Genomic DNA, 21,987 nt, shown 5'->3' with positions numbered 1-21,987 from the left:
TCTATGCAGTGTATTTCCAGCAGCTTAGTTCATGCCGCGTCATGTTGCTACACTATGCAGGGGCGAACGGAGGTCCGACATGATAGTAGGAGCTATCCAATGACTATTGTCACATCAGTGTATTTCTTCGTCTATCTTGCGATAAGACCCTGAAGATACTATGCTGCACAGAGAAGATACACTACTGGCATTTAAATTGCTACACCAAGAAGAAATGCAGATGATAAATGGGTATTCATTGGACAAATATATTATACTACAACTGACATGTGATTACCTTTTCACGCAATTTGGTGCATAGATTCTGAGAAATCAGTACCGAGAACAACCACCTATGGCCGTAATAACGGACTTGATACGCATGGGCATTGACTCAAACAGAGCTTGGACGGCGTGTACAGGTACAGCTGCCCATGCAGCTTCAACACGATACCACAGTTCATCAAGAGTAGTGACTGGCGTATTGTGACGAACCATTCGCTAGGCCACCATTGACCAGACGTTTTCAATTGGTGGGGGATCTGGAGAATGTGCTGGCCAGGGCAGCAGTCGAACACTTTCTATATCCAAAAAGGCCAGTACAGGACCTGCAACATGCAGACGTGCATTATCCTGCTGAAATGTAGGCTTTCGCAGGGATGAAATGGAGGGTAGAGCCAAGGGTCGTAACACATCTGAAATGTAACGTCCAGTGTTCAAAGTGTCGTCCTCTGTGATGCAGCGTGAAGGGTAACCGCAGCCATGGTCTCCGAGCTGATAGTCCATGCTGCTGCAAACGTCGTCGAACTGTTCGTGCAGATGGTTGTTGTCTTGCAAGCGTACCCATCTGTTGACTCAGGGTTCGAGACCTGGCTGCACGATCCGTTACAGCCATGTGGATAAGATGCCTATCATCTCGACTGCTAGGGATACAAGGCCGTTGGGATCCAGCACGGCGTTCCGTATTACCCTCCCGAACCCACTGATTCCATATCGATCAACGCGAGCAGTAATGTCGTTATACGATAAACCGCAACTGCGATAGGCTACAATCCGACCTTATCAAAGTCTGAAACGTGATGGTACGCATTTCTCCCCCTTATACGAGGCATCACAACAACGTTTCACCAGGCAACGCCGGTCAACTGGTGTTTGTGTATGAGAAATCGGTTGGAAACTTTCCTCATGTGAGCAGGTTGTAGGTGTTGCCACTGGCACCAACCTTGTGTGAATGCTCTGAAAAGCTTGGATGGCGTGAACAGGTACAGCTGCCCACGCAGCTTAAACACGATACCACAGTTCATCAAGAGTAGTGACTGGCGTTTTGTGACGAGGCAGTTGCTAGGCCACCATTGACCAGCCATTTTCAATTGGTGAGGGATCTGGAGAATGTGCTGGCTATGGCAGCAGTGGAACATTTTCTGTATCCAGAAAGGCCCGTACAGGACCTGCAACATTTGCATATCACAGCATCTTCTTCCTGTCGGTTAAATTTCACGTCTGTAGCGCGTCATTTCGTGGTTTAGCAATTTTAATGGCCAGTAGTGTACTATACTACACAGAAGCTTACCAACAGTCGTTCTGCCCTCGAACCGTTCGCAAACAAACAGGAAAAGGGGGATTGACACTGGTACAGATAGTATCGTCCGCCACACACCGTCAAGTGGGTTGCAGAATATAGATGGAGGTGTTAAGGAACAAAGTGACTCTTCGGATGAGTCCTTTGTTGAAGGTATTAAAGAGCTGAAGTTGTTCAAAAAAAGAGGAAAAATAGGTTTCTTGTTCTCGCAGTGTACTCTTTTCTCATCGGTTCTCTCCCTGCTCTTCCTCCTCCAAGAGGTCAATATTTACGAGCTGGATGGTGAGAGAGAGTCACTGAACCACGACGAGCGACCTTAGGACGCCCGCGCCGAATTTAATGGTACAGTGCTGTCATTGTGTATCAACAGAGCCTTCCACAGTGTAGCATTTGAAGCTGAGACGGACGTCACTTTGCTCAAATTTTTGCTACGCGCAAAAAACGGGCTGCGAAGCGAAGCACTGCGTGCCCCGAAGCGCGCCCTGCGGCCGTCCTTGACCCGGCTCCGCGCCGCGGGGGTTCATGGGAAGTGGGTCAGCGAGCGACCTTGGCGCTGTTTGCCAGCCGCTTTTTGCCGCGTTTGCGTTCGCGGGGACTCCGCGCCTGCCGCAAGCGCAGGCACGATGACGCCGGCTGCTGTGCGTCCAACCAGGAGATATGCGGCCACTACCGCACGCTGATGTGCAGCGTGAACCGCTCTCTGCATCCTTATGATCTCCTTGGTAATTTGTCAGCAAGTTTCATACACCACAAATAGCACAATGTAAAACAGAGGCATTTGACCAGAATTTCTACGGCATTTATCACGCGCTTCAGCACACTCAGAATTGTGGAAATTTTCGGTGATACGCGTATGTGACAAATTTAAAGCCACTCGATAACAAGATCATTTCGGATACGACAGGACAGAAATATTTTTACGGGCATTATTAGGGTCTAACCCCTTGTTCCTGTTCCTAAACCTGCCTTCAGAGTTGCGTCGATGACGATCGCGAGATGTCGTCGTCAGAGGGCGTCCGATAACGTTGACTGATAGCTTAATCACAGAGAGTTCGATCTCCGTCAGTTTTTGGGGATATGAACGTGGTTAGAATCTATTCTAACCTATAATGAAATGAGCGTACGGCATTGTGGGCCGGGAGTCCCCCATTCGGGGAAGTTCGGCCGCCGAGGGCAAGTACTTATTGCATTCAACGCCACATTGGGCGACTTGCGCGCCGGAGATGGAGATGAAATGATGATGAGGACAACACAACACACAGTCCCTGAGCGGAGAAAATCTCCTGCCCCAGCCGGGAATCGAACCCAGACCCCTTAGCGTGGTATTCAGCCGCGATGACCACCACTCAGCTAAAGGGGCACGACATTCTAACCTATGTATGTTCTGAAAAGAACATGACTAGTAGCCTACACTGTACTGCAACAACCAGACTGGTTTTACGAATGTATGAGATGAAAAGAGAAACTTTCAGTCAGATATTCGAGATGATTCGCGGTGACACCGAAAAGTAAGACTACGAACACATTACAAAAGTTCAAATTAATTCGGCAAAACAGAAATATGTCAAAATTTAAAACAATTCTCATTTATTATTCAGTCTCAGTGGCATATTTTTAATTATATGACATATTTCGGTCACTCTGGATCATCTTCAGATCGAAGTAGTTGCATCGGCAGCCCGTGATGTCCGTTGAGAAACTCGTATCAGAGTACTGCTTCGTCTTTCTCAAACAATGGACTGCCACTCCCACTGCTAACTTTCTCGGGCTACAGTCACGTTATCTAATCCACTTTATTAACACTTTCCCTCCTTGAAGATAATGAGCCCTACATCGGTCCCTACAATGGAGACCTTAACGCCGGATGGAGTAGCCGAGCGGTTCTAGGCGCTACAATCCGGTACCGCGCGACCGCTACGGTCGCAGGTTCGAATCTTGCCTCGGGCATGGATGTGTGTGATGTCCTTAGGTTAGTTAGGTTTAAGTAGTTCTAAGTTCTAGGGGACTAGGGCACTGATGACCTCGGAAGTTAAGTCCCATAGTGCTGAGAGCCATTTGCACCTTTTTTTTTTTTTTTTTTTTTTTTTGAGACCTTAACATAACAATACTTGAAATAATTTGCCATCCAAGTTCACTCTTGGAAACTTAATTTTCTTAGAGACTACTACTACTCCTTCGCGGAGCTGCACGGCCTGAGATGCTTCCACCTCTTTATCACGGATGGGCGCCTGCCCCTGCAACCTGCGTCGAACGTTTCGCTCCCGCCCCTTTTGAATTCTTACGCTAGACTTCCTTACACCGTCGTCATAAGTGGTGCTTTTTTGGCTACTCTGTCTTAGTCCAGACTCATCATAGGAATTTTTTTAGAGAAACAGCTAAGATAATATTGACCTCTTCAACATTCGAAAATATTTCTGATATCTACTACTTCTGCTGAGGAAACATAATGCTAGAGGAGGGTGTCCCTTTACAACCACCTGGAACGAAAACTCCAGGAAGCAGTAATAATAGCTCGCCGACAGCTAATGCCCAGAGACCACGATCCAAAAAAGATCTCCCACAGTTTAAGCATCAAAATGTACACTCGACACCTTTCTCACTTTAACACAGAATTATCTGAGGTTATAACTAGGCTTAAAGATTGTGATACAGATTTTGCCTCTATTACAGATGACATGCTGCAAAAAGCATATACATGACGCTGAAACGGCTAGACAGCTACAGGACATACATAGTATAATGCAAGGTAACGTTCAGTTAATTATTGTTTCATTTCAAGCTGTTCGAAAATTGCTATTTTCAATAATTTAGAGATTTCATTCGATAGAGTCAGACATTTCCTCGTTATATTTTTCATCCTCAAGATGTCACAAGCTGCTTTCTAGTACTGAACTTAAAATATTTCTCACAATCCATACTGGAAGGCTGATTTGGAAAGATTGGCAGTCTTGAGCCTATGTCTGGCAATTGCCCCGACTTCGGTGACACTGTGACCACAGCTTAACGTTTAGTCTGCTAGTGCTGCAGGTATCATCAGAGGCTATTATGACCTGAGTGGTTTGACACTGAAACAAGCTCAGCAAGGTGATTTACACGGTGCCAGATTCATGGGATAGCGAAATGCCTATATACACATGGTAGTAGCATCGCGTAACAAAATATAAAAGACCAGTCCATTGACGGAGCTGTCATCTGTACTTAGGTGATTCATGTGAAAGGTGTACGACGATGATTATGCTCGCACAGCAAGAGGTAGCAGAGTTTGAACGCAGAATGGTAGTTGGAGTTAGACGCATGGGACACTCCATTTCTGAAACCGTTAGGGAATTCAATATTACGAGATCCACAGTGTCAAGGGTGTGCCGAGAACATCAAATGTCAGGTATGACCTCTCACCACAGAAAGCAGTGGCTGACGGCTTTCACTTAACGACCGAGAGCAGCGGCTTTTGCGTAGTCAGTGCTAATAATAAGCAACACTACGTGAAATTACATCAGAAATCAATGTGGGACGCATGAAGAACGTATCCGTTAGGACAGGGAGTCGAGATTCGGCGTTTATGGGCTGTGGCACCAGACGACCGACACTAGTGTCTTTGCTAACAATACGACATCGAACGCAGCGCCTCTCCCGGTCTTGTGACCGTATCAGTTGGACTCTAGACGACTGGAAAACCGAGACCTGGTCAGATGAGTCCCAATTTCAGTTGGTAAGAGCTAATGGTAGGGTTCGAGTATGGTGCAGACCCTCCAAAGCCACGGATCCATGTTGTCAATAAGGCACCTTAAAAGCTGGTGATAGCTCCATAATGGTGTGGGGTATATTTACATGGAATGGACTGGCTCCTTCGGTCTAACTGAACCGACTATTGACTGTAAATGATTATGTTGGGCTACGCGGTGAACATTTGCAGTCATTTCGGTATTCCATGTTCCCAAAGATGTAAACAGGCCACAATTCTTCGCGACTGGTTTGAAGAACGTTCTGGACTATTCGAGTGAACTGTTTGGCTATTAAGATCACCCTCCATGAATCCCATAGAACATTTATGTGACGTAATCGAGAGCTCAATTTGTGCACAAAATCCTGCAACAGCAACACTTCCGCAATTATGGACTGCTATAGAGCAGCACGGCTCAGTATTTCCGCAGGGGTCTTCCAACGACGTCGAGCTACTGGACTACGCCAGACAAAACGAGGCCCGAGTCGATATTAAGAGGTATCCCACGATTTTTGTCACCTCTTGTATCTTTCACGGGGAAGTGTCACCGACTAAGCTATCCAAGCATGACTCACGACCCGTCCTCACAGATTTAGTTCTGTCAGTACCTTACCTCGAAATCTCCGAAATTTCACGTAGTTCTCCTGCTTGCCTAGAGGGACTAGATCTCCTGGAAGAGAGGATAATGCTGCAGGGTGAAAATTTATACTAGTTGTATCTCCCCAATATAGTTCCTTCCAGGATTGCTAGTCCTGTAAGGTATGTAAGAGAACATCTGTGAAGTTTGGAATGTAGAAGATGAGGTTCTGGCGAAAGGAAAGCTGTGAGGGCATGTCCTGAAATGTGTCTCGATAGATCGCTCAGTGAGAATATACCTGAAAAAAGCAAAGATCCAGCTTCAAGTCCTAGCCCAACACACAGCTTCACTCTCCCAGAATGTTTCAAATCAGCACACGCTCCACTGTGGAATTGCAATCCATTCCTGGAAAGTGATGTTTTTGGGTGACTTTTCAGCCTCGTGAGAAATGACATTAATATGTCCTCTCAGTGACTTCGCTCATTTCAGAGGACGTAAGTTACAGAATTACGATATTTAAGATAAGAAGTTGTTAGAACATAAGCTGTATGTGAGAATTGATGATACCACCTTCGATGCCACTAGTCGGTGCTACAGTTGGCTGCAACCAGCCAAAACCAACTATCCTTCCTGGCATTACAAGGGATAAAATTAAACCAGCATCTGCAGATCTATTCATGTATGAAGGGCTCACTATGCACATCAAATAACAACTGGTCCGAATCATGTTCCCAAGTGAACGAGACAGCGACAGCTCCAGACCAATTGTTTGATATCTATAGCGAGGCCATCATACACGAAATGAATTGCAGATGCCAGTTTAATTTTATCCAATATTGGCAGGATGGATAGTTAGTTTTGATCCAGTTATTGCCGATTAGAGGTCTGATAACAGTGCAATGTAGCACTGAAACCGTTGTCATTGAATAGAGAAATTTTAAAAACACACAGTTGAAGGTGGCACCATCAGTCCTCACATACTGACCACCCGATGTACCGTTTCCCACAGGGAGTGAGCGACGGAACGCCTAAAAATGTCGAGTCATCATGACGGTGGTTCGGAAAGTGGTTTCGAAAGTCTGGAATAAGACAGAGCGCCCGGAAAAGCACAAGTCATGATAACGGTGGTTTGGAAAGCGGTGTCGGGAGGTCTGGCGTCCAATGTGGGTGGGAACGAAAAGTTTGACGCACTCTGCAGGGGCAGACCCCCCTCCGCGATGAAGAGGTGGACCCCATCTCAGGCTGTGCAGCTCCGCGTTACGTTTCGTAAGAGTGAACGTGGGTGGAAAATTATTTCAAGTATTGTTATGTTAAAGTCTGTGTCGTAGGAAGCGATGTAGGACTTTTTATTTACGTGGAGAGAAAAGTGGATTGGCTATCCCAAGAAAGCTAGTAGTGGGAGTGACAGCCCAATGTTTGAGAAAGACGGTGACGGCACCGGCTATTGGCCGAGGTCGGATGTGTACAGATCACCGTTCCACCTCGATCGAGTAATAAGTTATGTTTTTGTCCGTTTTAATTAGTGTATATCGTACTAGGTACGGTAGTGCATGAAAATTTTTAATTGCTATTTGTGAAATGTATGTTGATGGTGACAATATTTTGCAGACTTAGACGAAAGTAGTATATGGACAACTCATATGTCGCGAAATAAGGCATCACTCGAACTACTGTTGGTAAGTGGGAGGGTATCGAATAACTAGTTGTGTACTGCTTCTGTGTTGTCAGCTACTGTCGATGATGGCCTTCTGGTCGCAGCTGGGGGGGAGGGGCTAGGAGGGGGGAGGTTAAGTTATTTTGTGGCTTGTACAGTATTGGCCATTAAAATCGCTACACCACGAAGATGACGTCTACAGACGCGAAATTTAACCGACAGGAAGAAGATGCTGTGATATGCAAATAATTAGCTTTTCAGAGCATACAAATAAGGTTTGCGCCCGTGGCGACACCTACAACGTGCTGACATGAGGAAAGTTTCCAACCGATTTCTCACACACAAACAGCAGTTGACCGGCGTTGCCTGGTGAAACGTTGTTGTGATGCCTAGTGTAAGGAGGAGAAATGCGTACCATCACGTTTACGACTTTGATAAAGGTCGGATTGTAGTCTATCGCGATTGCGGTATCGTATCGTGACATTGCTGCTCGCGTTGGTCGAGATCCAATGACTGTTAGCAGAATATGGAATCGGTGGTTCAGGAGGGTAATACGGAACGCCGTGCTGGATCCCAATGGTCTCGTATCACTAGCAGTCGAGATGACAGGCATCTTATCCGCATGGCTGTAACGGATCGTGCAGCCACGTCTCGTTCTCTGAGTCAACAGATGGCGACGTTTGCAAGACAACAACCATCTGCACGAACAATTCGACGACGTTTGCAGCACCATGGACTGTCAGCTCGGAGACCACGGCTGCGGTTACCTTTGACGCTGCGTCAAAGACAGGAGCGCCTGCGATGGTGTGCTCAACGACGATTCTGGGTGCACGAATGGCAAAAAGTGATTTTTTCGGATGAACCCAGGTTCTGTTTACAGCATGAAGAGTACTTTGGAAGTGCTGAGAATTAATCAGAGTCCACCGATAAACGTTTCCTAACCTGTGGAGCAGGAAGTCGTGTAATATGTCCCGCGCATGTCCTGCCGCATCCGTGAGTGAGACTTGGTCTCGTGTCACGACCTCTCCAAGGACGAGACGAAGGAGCGCTTCAGTATCATTTTCCTCCTCCTTGCTCCACGCCCGCAAAGTAAGCGGAATGGAAGACTGCTGACATTATTTTGTTTAGCTCCAACTACCTCTAATTTTACTATCAATGCGCGAGATGTATGTTGGATGAAGCAATACGTCCCTCGACTAAATAGTTGCTTGTTCGGCAATAGTAATGCCGAAACACGTTACCTAAGACTATTATGATGTAGCAAAAAGTCTTCGAAGCCATTTCTTTTACTCGGCGACTTTTTTTTCGTGTTTACACTTTATCGACGCCAAGATTAGAGCAGTGAAGAATGAAAAGTTGAGAAATTCTGCCGAATCGCAGTGACAGTCTAGCATTTGGAAATCCCCTTTTTTTGCTATTGATTCAAGCACAGTTGCGTTCGAGGTGCAAGCTTCTGTGCGGAAATTGTGGGAACTGGTTTCCGTCACCATTCCACTTTGGGAATATTTTTAAGAAGCCGCAACAAACTGATTCAGTTATTTAACATAACCTGACCAGGTTGTTTGTTTTCCGTTAAACCTCGCAATTTTCCTTCCACGCTACAAGCGACACATCCTTCCACCACCTCTTCTAAAATTATCGGAAATCTTCTAACTCTAAGTCACCAGGCGGCAAGGAAATCTGATGCTAAACGTACAAAGTTTCTGGCGAGACCAATGTCACAAGAAAACTAGCATGCCGTTGTGCTCCTGTCTGTTGCCAGTGATTTTAACTCGCTCAAGACAAAGTACGACTAACCACTCTTGTTATCACTTACAGAACTGTTTAAAATCAAGACCATGTTCAAATTTACCGGGAAGACCAGTTTCAACATTTCAGACTGTCGTCCTCTGAGCTTTAAAAATCTTGTTGTCGTGCGTACTGTTCGTATAACAATAATGCTTTAAAGATCAGAAGATGACAGTCATCACTGTTCAAACCGGTCGTCGGAGATAAATATTCTTCAAAGTAATTGCAGATCGGTCCTTCTTATCTCTAATGGGAAATTTTCAGTCTAGACTTCACGGTTATAATATGGACTTATTTTCCCGTCAGCTACTCGTTTTGTGTTGATTTTGAGACTTCTCTTGTAGCTAACGAAAGAAGATCAATTCTTCAAATCACAAAAGAAGCACATTAGCTGAAATTTCGCTGCAAAAATTAATCATGGCACCGGACTCAAACGTTGGACAATATTCTGAATCAATCTTTCATTCTGCAACGATGTGTGTTCATATTCCTTGTATCCCCATGGTTATTCTGAGTTTTACTACCCATACTTTCCTACACTGGAACAAACCACTATTTCCCCATCCTGTGTCTAATTCACGATATAATCATACAAACTGTCAACCAGATATATATACGATCGTGTTCTGCACGGAAGATGGCATTCCATTAACTGACAACCATGCCAACTATGACGTCAGGGCACCTATGAAACAACGCAGTGTTTGCCGCGTAGCCCCAAATCGACAATCGCTGTGCACACAGTCACAGACAGTGCAGTATGGCACAGATAAGATGCCTACCAGACTCTCTGCCGTGGAGGGCCAGAGAAAAGAAGCAAAAAGGTCAATAGCAGCTGTTGTGGGCCGATGGCTTACTGTGAATAGTTCTGTTGTTTCTCGGATGTGGCAGCAGTGTATCCCGAAGACAGGGCAAAGCCAGCAACATGTGATTTCAGGTGAGAGGATAGTTATTTGGCTCTAAGGGCACGACAGTACCGCCTTAGTACTGCACCGCATCTGACATGTGAGCTTGCAGCATCACTGGACGTGTCGTATCGATGCAAACGTTGTGCAGAAGGCTTTGGCAGAGTGGCCATTATTGTCGGAGACATTCTGTATGTCTACCTCTGATGCGTCTTCACAGAAGGGAAAGTCTAGAGTGGACGGTCGAACAGTGGGTCAATGTTGTTTTCACAGAGGGATCTCGATTTTGTCTGGAGAGCGATTCTCGATGGATTCGCATCTGGAGGAAACATGGAACACGATTTCGGGACCCAAACATTGTGGTAAGAGACCGACATCGAGCAGGAGCCATAAAGATGTGGACAGGGATGATGTTTACCTCTCAAACCCCTCTTCACGAAACTGTATGGGTGAATAGGCAAGATTAACTGCTGTCAGGTATCGCGACGATATCATGGGATCTCTTTGCAGTTGTTGCGAGTTGCTGTGGGCCCAGACTTCGTATTGATGGAAGATAATGGTTGACCTCATAGAGCACGAGTGGCTGATGGTTTCTTAGAAACAGAAGATATTGCACGCATGGTGTGGCCTGCTCGCTCTCACGCTTTCAGTTTCATAGAGCATGTTGGGATGCACTACGGAGACGGCTTGCACCACGTCAGCATTTAGCAACCAGTTTCCAATAGTGCAAGCAGCTCTGCAGGAAGAATGGGCGTTACTGCCTCTGTTTGAGACCGATGACATAATTCATAGCATGCCCCGTCGAGGTCAGGCCTGTATTGCTTCCAGAAGTGGTCACACCACATACTGGAGACGTTAACCAGTTGCCGGAATGTGTGTTCGATCCGTTATGTTGAAAAAACGAAGAACATTTTTGTCTACCGCTATACATGTTGCAGTTGCTTACGTTCTGTATTCTTTACGTTATTCCTATTTTACTGTCTCTTATTTATAATGATTCGGGGCAAAATAAAAACAACCTTGCAAAATTTCGGTTTCTTTACTTTAATTCTGGACACAAGTGTATTATCACTCTAAGCAAGCAGTAATTTTTCGAAATCGGTATCAGCCATTTAGTTTGCCCATCTTTGGCTGTCTCGGGTGATACCGCCGTAAACCGAGTCACTGATTTAACAAATTTAACTATTTCAACATAAATTATGTGATTGCGAACCGATATTGTACTCATTAAGTGAGATAAACAACAAACTGGTCCAGTTTTCATAACCAAACCAACACATAGTGCGAAACAATGAAGTTCCAATTTTAAAAAGTATGAAGCAGCAGAACTTCAGACATTTAGCGTTGGGGACGTCATTACAGAAGTGGACAGAAGTGTGAGCTTCGAAACGAAGACGACGAGTAGAGAAAGAAATGTGTTTTTTCTAGTGCGCTAAATCACTAAAGAGTTTTGCACAGCACCTGGATGTTTTAGTAGGCTTTTACAGAACGTTTTGGAATTCTGTCAGCTCTATATTTTCGTCCCTTCATTCTCGGAAGGAAACCCAAAAATCATTTAAGCACTTGTCAGACATTGCTTTGTTACAATTAATGAAGTCGTATGACTGTATTATAACAGAAGGAGCCAGTTTTACACCTAGCGCCTAAGATACTCTTCATTCCTGAAAGTATTTCCGATCACATTATCCCAACAGCTGGTAGGCCCCAGTTATTATGAAATTATGAGATATTATGGAGTATTCTCAGAAACGATTTAGTAGAACTACTTATCCTGATAAGAACACTCTCTCTTACTTGGCGCATTTTCTCTCTTATAGTCAGACTAATCTGATGTTTAATTTGTCTAAATCAAAGACAGTGTCGTTACTGTAAACCGTTTTATTTATTTGTTTATTTTTGTCGAAATCTTTCCAGTCGGAAGGTGTCAGTCGACTCTAGCGTTTAACTCATCAGAACATAGAAAAAAAAGTGAGAAGCATGAAGTTGTACAACCTGAATGCGAGCCCTAAAGTAGTGTGTTATTTATATCTCCGCTGTCTCGAAGCATCCGGGTACATCTAATAGTATTACGGATATCTGCATAAAGACTCTGCCAGGAAGTTTCATATCAGCGCACACTCCGCTGCAGAGTGAAAATTCCATTCTGGAGACTCAGTACATCGTTTACAGATTAAGCATTGACAGGAGAAAAGTGACTATGATATATCTTGCACTAACCCCTTTGCAAATTTCCTGAAACTCTTCCGAGTTATTTTTCTATAACTGATTGGGAAAGTAAAAATATAGTACTAAACTTTTCCAACTCTGTGAAGAAGTGGGATCACGTATTTCAGTTTTGGAAATTAGATTACGATGTCACTAACCATTGTGCGCAAAGCTCTAGTCTCCCATCGTTTCGAGTGTTAAATATTACGATGAAGTTTAAAAGGTCATAGGATACAAGGTAACATCGCGTCGGATCTCCTTTCCGCATAGTGCAGCAACTCGACCTGGGCAGAGACTCGACAAGCCGTTAGAGGTTCCCTGTAGAAATATTGAACCATGCTGCCTCTATAGCCGTTCATAAAAGCGAAAGCGTTGCCGGCGCAGGACTTTGTGTACGACCAGACCTCTCTATTATGTCCCTTAAATGTTCGATGCGACTCACATCGGGCGATCAGGATCGCCAAATGATTCACTCGAACTGTCCAGAAAGTTCTCCAGACCAATCACGAACATAACCACTTTCAGTCAATGATCGGTTCGGTAGCATCAGAGGACCCAGTCCATCCCACGTAAACACCCCACCCATCATGGAGCCACTGCCATCTTGCACAGCGCTTGTTGACAACTTAGGTCCATGGTTTCATGGGGGTCTGCCCCATATTCTAAATCTACCATCAGCTCTTGCAAACTGAAAGCGGGACTCATCTGACCATGTCACGCTTCTCCAGTCCTCAAGGGTCCAACGGATATGGTCACGAAACGAGGAGAGGTTCTGCGGGCTATGTCCTACTGTTAGCAAAGACACTAGTGTCGGTCGTTCGCCGCCGTAGTCCATTAACGCCAATTTCGACGCATTATCCTAACGGATACTTTCGTCGTATGTCCCACATTGATTTCTGCTGTTATTTCACGCAGTGGTTGCAAGTCTGTTAGCACTGACAACTTGACGCAAACGCCGCTGCTCTCGGTAGTTAAGTGAAGGCCGTCTGCAACTGCGTTGCCCCTGGTGACAGGTAAATGCCTGCAATTCTTGGCTCACTCTTAACCTGTGGATCTCGGAATATGAAATACGCTAACGATTTCCGAAATGGAATGTTCCATGCGTCTAGGTCCAGGTCCCATTTCGCGTTGAAAGTCTGATAGTTTCCGTAGTGCGACCATAATCACGTCGGAAACCTTTTCGCATGTATCACCAAATGACAAGGTCCGCCATTGCACTGTCCTTCTGTACCTCGTGTACGCGATAGTACAGCTTCGCGACACCATGACTTTTGTCAACTCCCTGTAAACAGCTGTATAACTTGCTGCTCAGTAAATATTGACATTAAATGATAAATGTTTTCAACCGTTAAATTTTAAATTCTACGGCCAAGTAGTGCCAGTTTTTCGATAAGTTTGCCGCCTGGGCCCACTCACGGACCACTAGTAAACGGGCTTGTATTTATTTATCAATGGCTATAATATACTTCGTTTGAACTTCCAAAAATCGCCGTTATGAACTTCCAGATTGTTGACAGAATTGGGAACATGTTAAAAAATTGGTGGCGAGAAGATGGAGAAGGCGACTAAACGCTACTGGATACAACTGGTTCGACATTACACTTTCACTCCCTGAGGTAATGCTTTCAGATATCCTAAGTAATACTTTCCAGGTGAGAGCATGTTATTTGGAACAGATAATAAACTAGTGATCGTATCGCTGAGAGCAAAACACTGCTATTGAAACTGAACACTAGACGACGTATCTTGTATGTCGGTGGGAAGATAGCAGTCACGCCGCGCAGCAGTTCGCAGTACACTGTGCAACCGTTCTGAGAAATGAAACCATGCGCACCCCACGCTACTAGAGCGGCAAGCTCAAAACTCGTTTATTGCATTCGTAAGCGTCCTACTTCGTTTGAGCGGCAGTTTTTTTTAATCACTCTTATGACTGGTTTGATGTGGCCCACTGCGGATTCCTATCCTGTGCCAGCCTCTTCACCTCAGAGCATCACTTGCAACCTACGTCCTCAGTTATTTGCTGGATGTATTACAAACTCTGTCTTCCTCTATAGTTTTTATTCTTTACTACTCCCATGGAAGTAGTGTCCTACAATCCTGTCCCTTCCTTTTGTCAGTGATTTTCATTTTTTCCTTACCTCGTCGATTCTGTACAGAATCTTCTCATTTCTTACTTTGTCGGTCGACCTAATGTTCAGTATTCTTCTGTAGCACCACATTTCAAATGTTTCGATTTTCTTCCGTTCCTGCTTGCCCATAGTGCATGTTTCATTACCATACAAGTCTGCTTCAAGCGTACATACTCAGACATTTCTTCAATTTAAGGTCTATATTTGATACCAGTAGACTTAACTCGGTCACGAATTCCCTTCTTCCAGTGCTAGCCATGTCCTCCATGCTCCATCCATCATGGGTCATTTTTCTGCGTGGGTAGTAGAATTCCTTAACTTCACCTAACCTACCGGAAAAGAACTAGTACATTTAGAGGTTTCGCTCAAGAGTGCATATAGGGTACATGAAATAATTATATTCGCAGATCAGTACCAGGTATCTAGCCATGCTGAAACATCCATATTACAATGTGTTGGAGGCCCCATGGATGGCAATGCAGGCGCTGATTCTGGCGTCCCGCGATCGTACAGATGGCGAATACTGACCTGGGATGCATTGTTCCACGCCTGGTCGACCTGTTCACGTAGTTCTGTAAGAGTCGTTGGCTGAGTAGTCGCACGAGTCATTTCTCGTCCCATCATAGTCCACACGTGCTATATTGGAGACAAGTCTGGAGTTCATGCTGGCCAGGGAAGTTGTTCCACTTTTTACAGAGTACATTGAGTTTCACAGATAGTGTTTGGGTGAACTTTATGCTACTGAAACAACATATCGCCTTTCTGTTGTATGAACGGCAAAAGAATGGGTCTAACAGCATTCTGCACGTGCCGAACTCTGGTTAGCTTGCCCTCCAGACACACTAAAAGTGAACACTATAAGGCCAGAAGAGAGGCCAGTGTGTCTTGCACGAATGCACGATACGAAACAGCTAGCCCAAACTACCATCACTTGCGTGCAAGCAGAATCTGCGTTCATTGTTGAAGACCATCTCCGAAGCGACCCTCTGATGGCACCAATCGAAACGTGAACGCCGATGCTGTGGCGTGACTAAGACGTGTGCGTAGCTGTGGTCCCACTGTTACTAACCGGTTCGCAACAGTTTGTGTTGACACGTCTGGGCTCACAAGCCCTCTCATATACGCTGCGATATGCCACTGCTGCCCTTACGGAACGGCGATTCTGGCAGGCGTCTGTGTTGGGTGGTCATCCAGAGAATTTTCACGTGACCACTGATACCAACATCGTCGCACAACTGACGCAGTGCATCCAATTTGTGTGGCAATTCTCTGAAACGACCTTTCCGCCACTCGGAAGGCCACAATCCCTTTCAAACTCTATCAGTTGGCTGTACGATGCACGAGTCCGTTTCTGTGGCGTGGCTAACTGCTCGCTCTTCATACGTTTGCTCCACACTGAGCGTTCTGGCTACGAGCTTTCACTATGAAAAAGTTCACACAGATGGCGCTCTGGCAGCTACGCCACTACACGGTCTGATAGTGGACGACTTTGAAATCATTATCAATACACCAATTTTCCCTAGGTGGCATATGCCGTCATGGGATCAATATCGGCGTAGAGACTGAACAGTTGGGGCGACAGACACACTTTTTTTATCCGAGCACTACATCACTTTCTAGAAAAATAAAATTAGTCCTATTTATGAGAGCATTAGTGGACTGAAAAAACATGGTAGATGGGCTTCTTGTATGTAGAGCAGATGTGGAAAATTCTGGAGTGATGTTCTGTGCATCTCTGACAAACCATGTAACCCTGGAATAGAGTCAACTTGGAAAAAGGAGTTGCAACATATTTAGCAGTTGGACAGTTCCTAGCGGACACCAAACCTTGTCAGTATCCAATACTATAGTGACGCATAAAATACTGTAAGAGTTTGTGAACAGTGTCAACAGCCAGGTATAGCTCCCTCCGCTGCTGATCTAACGCTTTTGGTAATTAGAATTCCAGAGCAAGACCTAAGCACAATCTTCCCACGTGCAGCCCGGCCGGATGTGGAACTTCAGTCTATAAATGTATGTCAATATGTACCTCCAATATGTATGCGCCTGAGTACTGGTTTTTTTGTACCTATCGAATACACAAATCTAGTTCTCGTATAATGTTGTCATGTTCTGTCTAGATTGTACCTGCAGATCTGCACAAATATTCAATTCTCCAACCTCAGTTTTTGAAACAATTCTTACAGGACATCCAAAAGAACATTTTATTGTTAATTTAGATACATTACCATTAATATGAATTGAATTGGGAATATCTCAAATGTGAACCAACGGCGATTTATCACTTCTTATTGAGTTATAGGATTCTTATAGAACCCTATCTCTGTGTATCTTGTGTTAAATTTTCGTCTTGTTTACTCGCATCAGTATAGTACGTATGTGAAAATTTGTTTCATGTCGGAATCTGTCCTTTGTTAAGCCCATATAACTGCGTACAAGGATACGACTTAAACCAATTTATGCTCTGAACTGCTGAACTGCCAAAAACAAGTTGTAGTGTAACATTTTCTAAGTTGAGATAGTTGATTGGCACCTTCCGAAAGCCAAAAACCTTTTTAAAAAAGTTGGACTCAAAGTCAGAAATTCTGACATGCACTACTCTGAGATGAAGACATTGGCACAAGAGAGAAATTCGTGGCGGGCCGCAAAAACCAGTCAGAAAACTGATGACTCAAAAAATAAAAGAAGTATGAGAAACACATGACGTTCTGTACAACAATCCAACAATTTATGTAGCGCGCACACGCACACACACACACACACACACACACACACACACACACACACACACAGAGAGGAGTCAGTAAACAGGGTAGAATGCTGCAAATTGTTGGCTGTGTATGTCGACGTTAAGTTGATTTGGAAGAAGGATATTACTGAGCTACTCAAACAATTAGGATCACCTGCTTTAGTTTCTGTATAACTGCTAGCGTTGGAAGCAACCGCCTAACATATTTTGTATATTTTGATTCAATAATGTCATGGCTGCTTTTATATTCACTAATCGAATTCGTTATAAGTAATCCACCACAATTTGAGAAGAAAAGTGATTCCCATAACTACAAAACTTGACCAAAAAATGACTGTTACCTGTTATTCAAGTTGACAGAGGCTCAGAAAGTAGTGCAACATGCATCAACAAAAATCTTTGAGCAATTTTCCGATAACGTATCAGGTAGTGATGTAATAAATCTGAACTTAAATCTTTTCTTCTGGACACCTATTCTATAAAAGAATTTAGGTTTTAAAACTGCAAGCCTGCTTAAAAACTTGTTTTCAAGTGTAGCTGCATGAGTCAGATCGAAAAATAATATCTGCATCGATGTTAAAATTAAACATGTATTTTTATCCTGTAAACAGTTCCCTATCATTTCAATAAAATTCGTTCAAATGATCCACGTTACATGTATCTAATTAAAAAATCCTTTAAATTTGTTGTGATCTTCAATCCAAAGAGTGGTTTGATGCATCTCACCTCGCTATTCTACCCTGAATGACTACTGCGCCCTGTATCCTTTTGAATCCGTTTACTGTTTTCCTCTAATAGTCTCCCTCTACAGTTTTTAACCCCCACACTTGCCTACAATTGGTGACCCCTTGATGTCTCAGAATGTGTCATATCAATCGATCCCTTCTTTTGAAGAAATTGTGCGACAAATTTCTTTTCTTCCAAATTCTATCCAGTACCGCTTTATTGGTTACATTATCTACCCACCTAATTTTCAGCATTAATCAGTAGCACCACAATTTAAAACCTTCTATTCTCTTTTTGTCTGAACTGTTTATCGTTCAAGTTTCACTTCCATACACGATTCCACTCTACATACCTTAAGGGAAGAGTTCCTAACACTGAAGTATAAATTCGATGTTAACAAATTTCTCTTTTTCAGAAACGCTTTTCTTGAAATTGCCGGACTATGTTTTATATCTTCCCTGCTTCAACCATCATTAATTATTTTACTGCCATATAACAAAACTCAAACCACTCAATGTCTCGTTTCCTAATCCAATTCCTAATCGCCTAATTTAATGCGAGTACATTCCGTTATCCTTGTTCTGTTTTTCTTAATGCACATCTTATATCCGCATTTCAAGACACTGTCCATTCCGTTCTTCTGTATTTCCAAGTTCTTGCTGTCGCTGACAGAATTACATCGGTGGTAAATCTCCCAGAACTTTAATTACTACTACAAATTTTTCTTTTGTTTTCTCTACTGCTTGTTCAATGCACAGATTGAATGGTATCAGGGATAGGCAACAAAACCCTGCCTCACTCCTATAATAACTGCTGCTTCCTTTCAAGCACCTCGACTCCTGTAATTGCCGTCTGGTCCTGTACAAGCTGTTAATAGCCTTTCGTTCCCTGTATTTTATCTCTGCTGCCTTCAGAATTTTAAAGAATCTATTCTAGTCGACTTTGTCAAAAGCTACAGTATAAACGCGGGTTTGCCGTTCCTTAGCCTAAGTTTTAAGATAAGCCGTAGGCCAGTACTGCATCCCGTGTTCCCACATGAACTTTCACTGATCTTCGCCGAGGTGTGCTCCTACCGGTTTCTCCATTCTTCTGTTAATAATTCGTGTCACTGTATTGCAAGCATGACTTGTTAAACTGAACGTTTGGTAATATTCACACGTGGTAGCACCTGCTTCGTCTGGAATTGGAATTATTATATTCTTCTTGAACTCCGAAGGTATTCATCATGTACGTAAAACTTTTGATTCGAAAGAACAGCTATAATGAAAATATTTTCATTTTTGTTGTTGAACCAGCTGACAGCACATCATTGCGCGTTTCCTTAAACTTAGTCAATGAAACCAGAAAATACGACAGACGTAACCGCACTTTCTGTGCTGTTTTTCCGTAAGTGCCCTACGATGTTTACGGACGAACTCAAGGTGATGCTAGCAAATAAAAAAGCAATTGCCTGAGCACAAACAGAAGAGATACAGGGATGCAAAATTGTAAGTGCGTAGTCACAGGCGAAAGCGGCACTAAATTAGAATTCATCAAGTGACACCTCGTCTGTTGTGATACCAACTTTTAGAGGAGTGACAGAAGGATGCTTTTACGTCGAAACTTTTTCTCAGGAGCCTCTTCCGTGAACTAAGTAGTTAAAAAGAGGACGGAGGTGATTCCGGGTGTCGTTAACATCCATTAAGATACGATTCCCATCGTGCTAACGACAGTTATTTCCGTTATGCGACACAATTTTGTAGAAACTTGGTACGTATATGTTTCGTGGCGCTCTGTATCTACACGCTGGCTTTCGGGGGTAGTGGAGATTCAATTTATTTTCGTCCATCATGATCTGAGTTCCATGTGGTTTCCTGAGACCATCAAAGGAGAGTGATTTAACGGTTTCTTTAAAATGGACAGTACCAGTTTCCTTCCCGGTCCGTGTTCTCCCTCTCATGACTCGGTAGTCGACGGGACGTTAAACACTAAATCTTCCTTCGCAATTGGAACTCAAAGCACCGATGAAATACCCAGAAACTTACTTGATAGTGAGCCTTCGGGGAAAGTTTGTCTGGGTTCCGGAGAAATCTAGGAACCTCGGGAGAATATTGACCCTACGATTTTTCTTGAAAGACTGACATAAGGAAAACCTACGTTTATAGTATTTATAGATTTAGGGCTGCTTTTCACAACGCTGACTGGAATGCCCTGTGAAATTCTGAAGGTAGCAGGGACAAAGTTCATGGAGCGAAAGGTTAATGACAAGTTGCACAGAAACCAGACTACTCTTTTAGGAGTTGGTAATTAACCAGGGAGTGAAACAAGGCTGCAGCCTACTCCCCATTTTATTCAATGTGTGCACTGAGCAAACAGTAAAGAAAACCAGGAGAAATTTGGGAAGAGAATTAAAATTCAGAGAAAAATTTAGAACGTTGAGGAATGTTGACAGTATACTCGTAGTAATTCTTACAAAGAGTGTAGAGGTTTCTGAAGAGCAGCTGAGCGAACAGGAGAACCGAAAGAGGTACTCAAAGTACCCTCCGCCACACACCGTCAGGTGGCTTGCGGATTATGGATGTAGTTTTAGATGCAGATATTGTCTTGAGGGTTAACATGAGAGTAAACAACGATATATGGAGGTTAGTGAAATGTAATCGAATTAAATTGGGCGATGCCTGGGAGATTAGATTAAAAATGACACACTACATATAGTGGACGAGTTTTGCTGTTTGGGAGGCAAAATAACTCAATGTGGTTGAAGTAGGGAAGATATAAAATGCACACTGACAATATCAAGAAAATAGTTCCGAAAGAAGGGGAGTTTGTGAACGTTGTGTCTCTAACCAGTCTTAGGAATGAAGACAGGAATAATGAGCAAAATATTATACGCGATATGAGAACGTAGGGCAGTCCCACCACAGACAGACCTCGTGACAAGAGTCTTCTAACGGTTCCTCTTTTATAATAAATTCTCCATCGATCTGAAGCTCATGTCTTACATGAAAGAGGGTACAAAATGTGTATTGCTATGTTTTGAGCTAGATATTACGCCAGTTGGCAGACTACAATCTCCGAGAAGCAGGATGTCGAACTCAAGAGCAGAAGAATGAATTTCTTTTACGCTGCACTACACAAGAAAATGAAATTTCGAATTTACATCTGCTATTAGTCTGAGTTACGTATACGGAAATGAATAGCTTGAAAGCGGCACTGCCCAATAGCAGTCACTGAAGTAGGCGCATACATACCTAAATTGCTCGATATTTAGCAATGAATGTTGAGCCTTGCATTAAGAGATAAGATAAAGAATGGGAATTCAGAATTTCAAAATTAGTACGGAAAATAAAGAACTTAGATGGTAATACATTTTGGAAAAACTAATGAAGTGTAAGGGAAGCTGCAAGAATAGATGCAGAAGAGAAGCGAAATTAAATACTCTACTCTGCCCCAGCACCCCTCTCCCTCACCGCCAACCCTCCCAATGTCGTTAGTGCATGTGGGATTCTAAAACCTTTTTTCAAAAGTCATCTGTTTAGAATGTCTTGTGCTTCCATTTTTGAACTATTTCAGATAATTTCTGATTTCTCATAATCATTTAGCACAGAAATATTTTTTTGGTGTTTAGGAAATTTCCTCCCACTGCTCGTTTTTAATCATCCAAACTAGATAACTGTAAACTTCACTTCTGCCTTTGCTCTCAGATGATCAGTTTTCTTACAGGGCCATTACTTCTCGTACGTTATTCACACTTCCGTTTTATATGCGTAGCTAATTATCTTTCTTGACGGAGATCTGATGTCTCATGTGTATCGAGGACATATTTGCGAAAGAATCACATAAAGCCAGACTGCTGGTGGAGAGTGAGTGCCGAGTCATCCAGAGACGAAGAAACATTACCTGGGAAGCAAATTGAGGTCGACAGTGTTGCCAGTTTGTGCCGTCTTAAGACCCTGCATCGCTCGGTTTGAAATAAAGCCAAAATCCCATGAACTA

General features: G+C 43.6%; 1 protein-coding gene across 1 annotated transcript in view; it reads right to left on the bottom strand.

The window, feature by feature from the left end:
• Nucleotides 1–21,987, bottom strand: part of LOC124709006 (O-acyltransferase like protein-like) — a 204,737-nt gene that overhangs the window by 144,014 nt on the left and 38,736 nt on the right. The window lies entirely within an intron of this gene.

This window comes from Schistocerca piceifrons, chromosome 7 (genome assembly GCF_021461385.2).
Source record: "Schistocerca piceifrons isolate TAMUIC-IGC-003096 chromosome 7, iqSchPice1.1, whole genome shotgun sequence".
Taxonomy (NCBI): domain Eukaryota; kingdom Metazoa; phylum Arthropoda; class Insecta; order Orthoptera; family Acrididae; genus Schistocerca; species Schistocerca piceifrons.
This window is presented reverse-complemented; position numbering and strand designations above follow the sequence as displayed.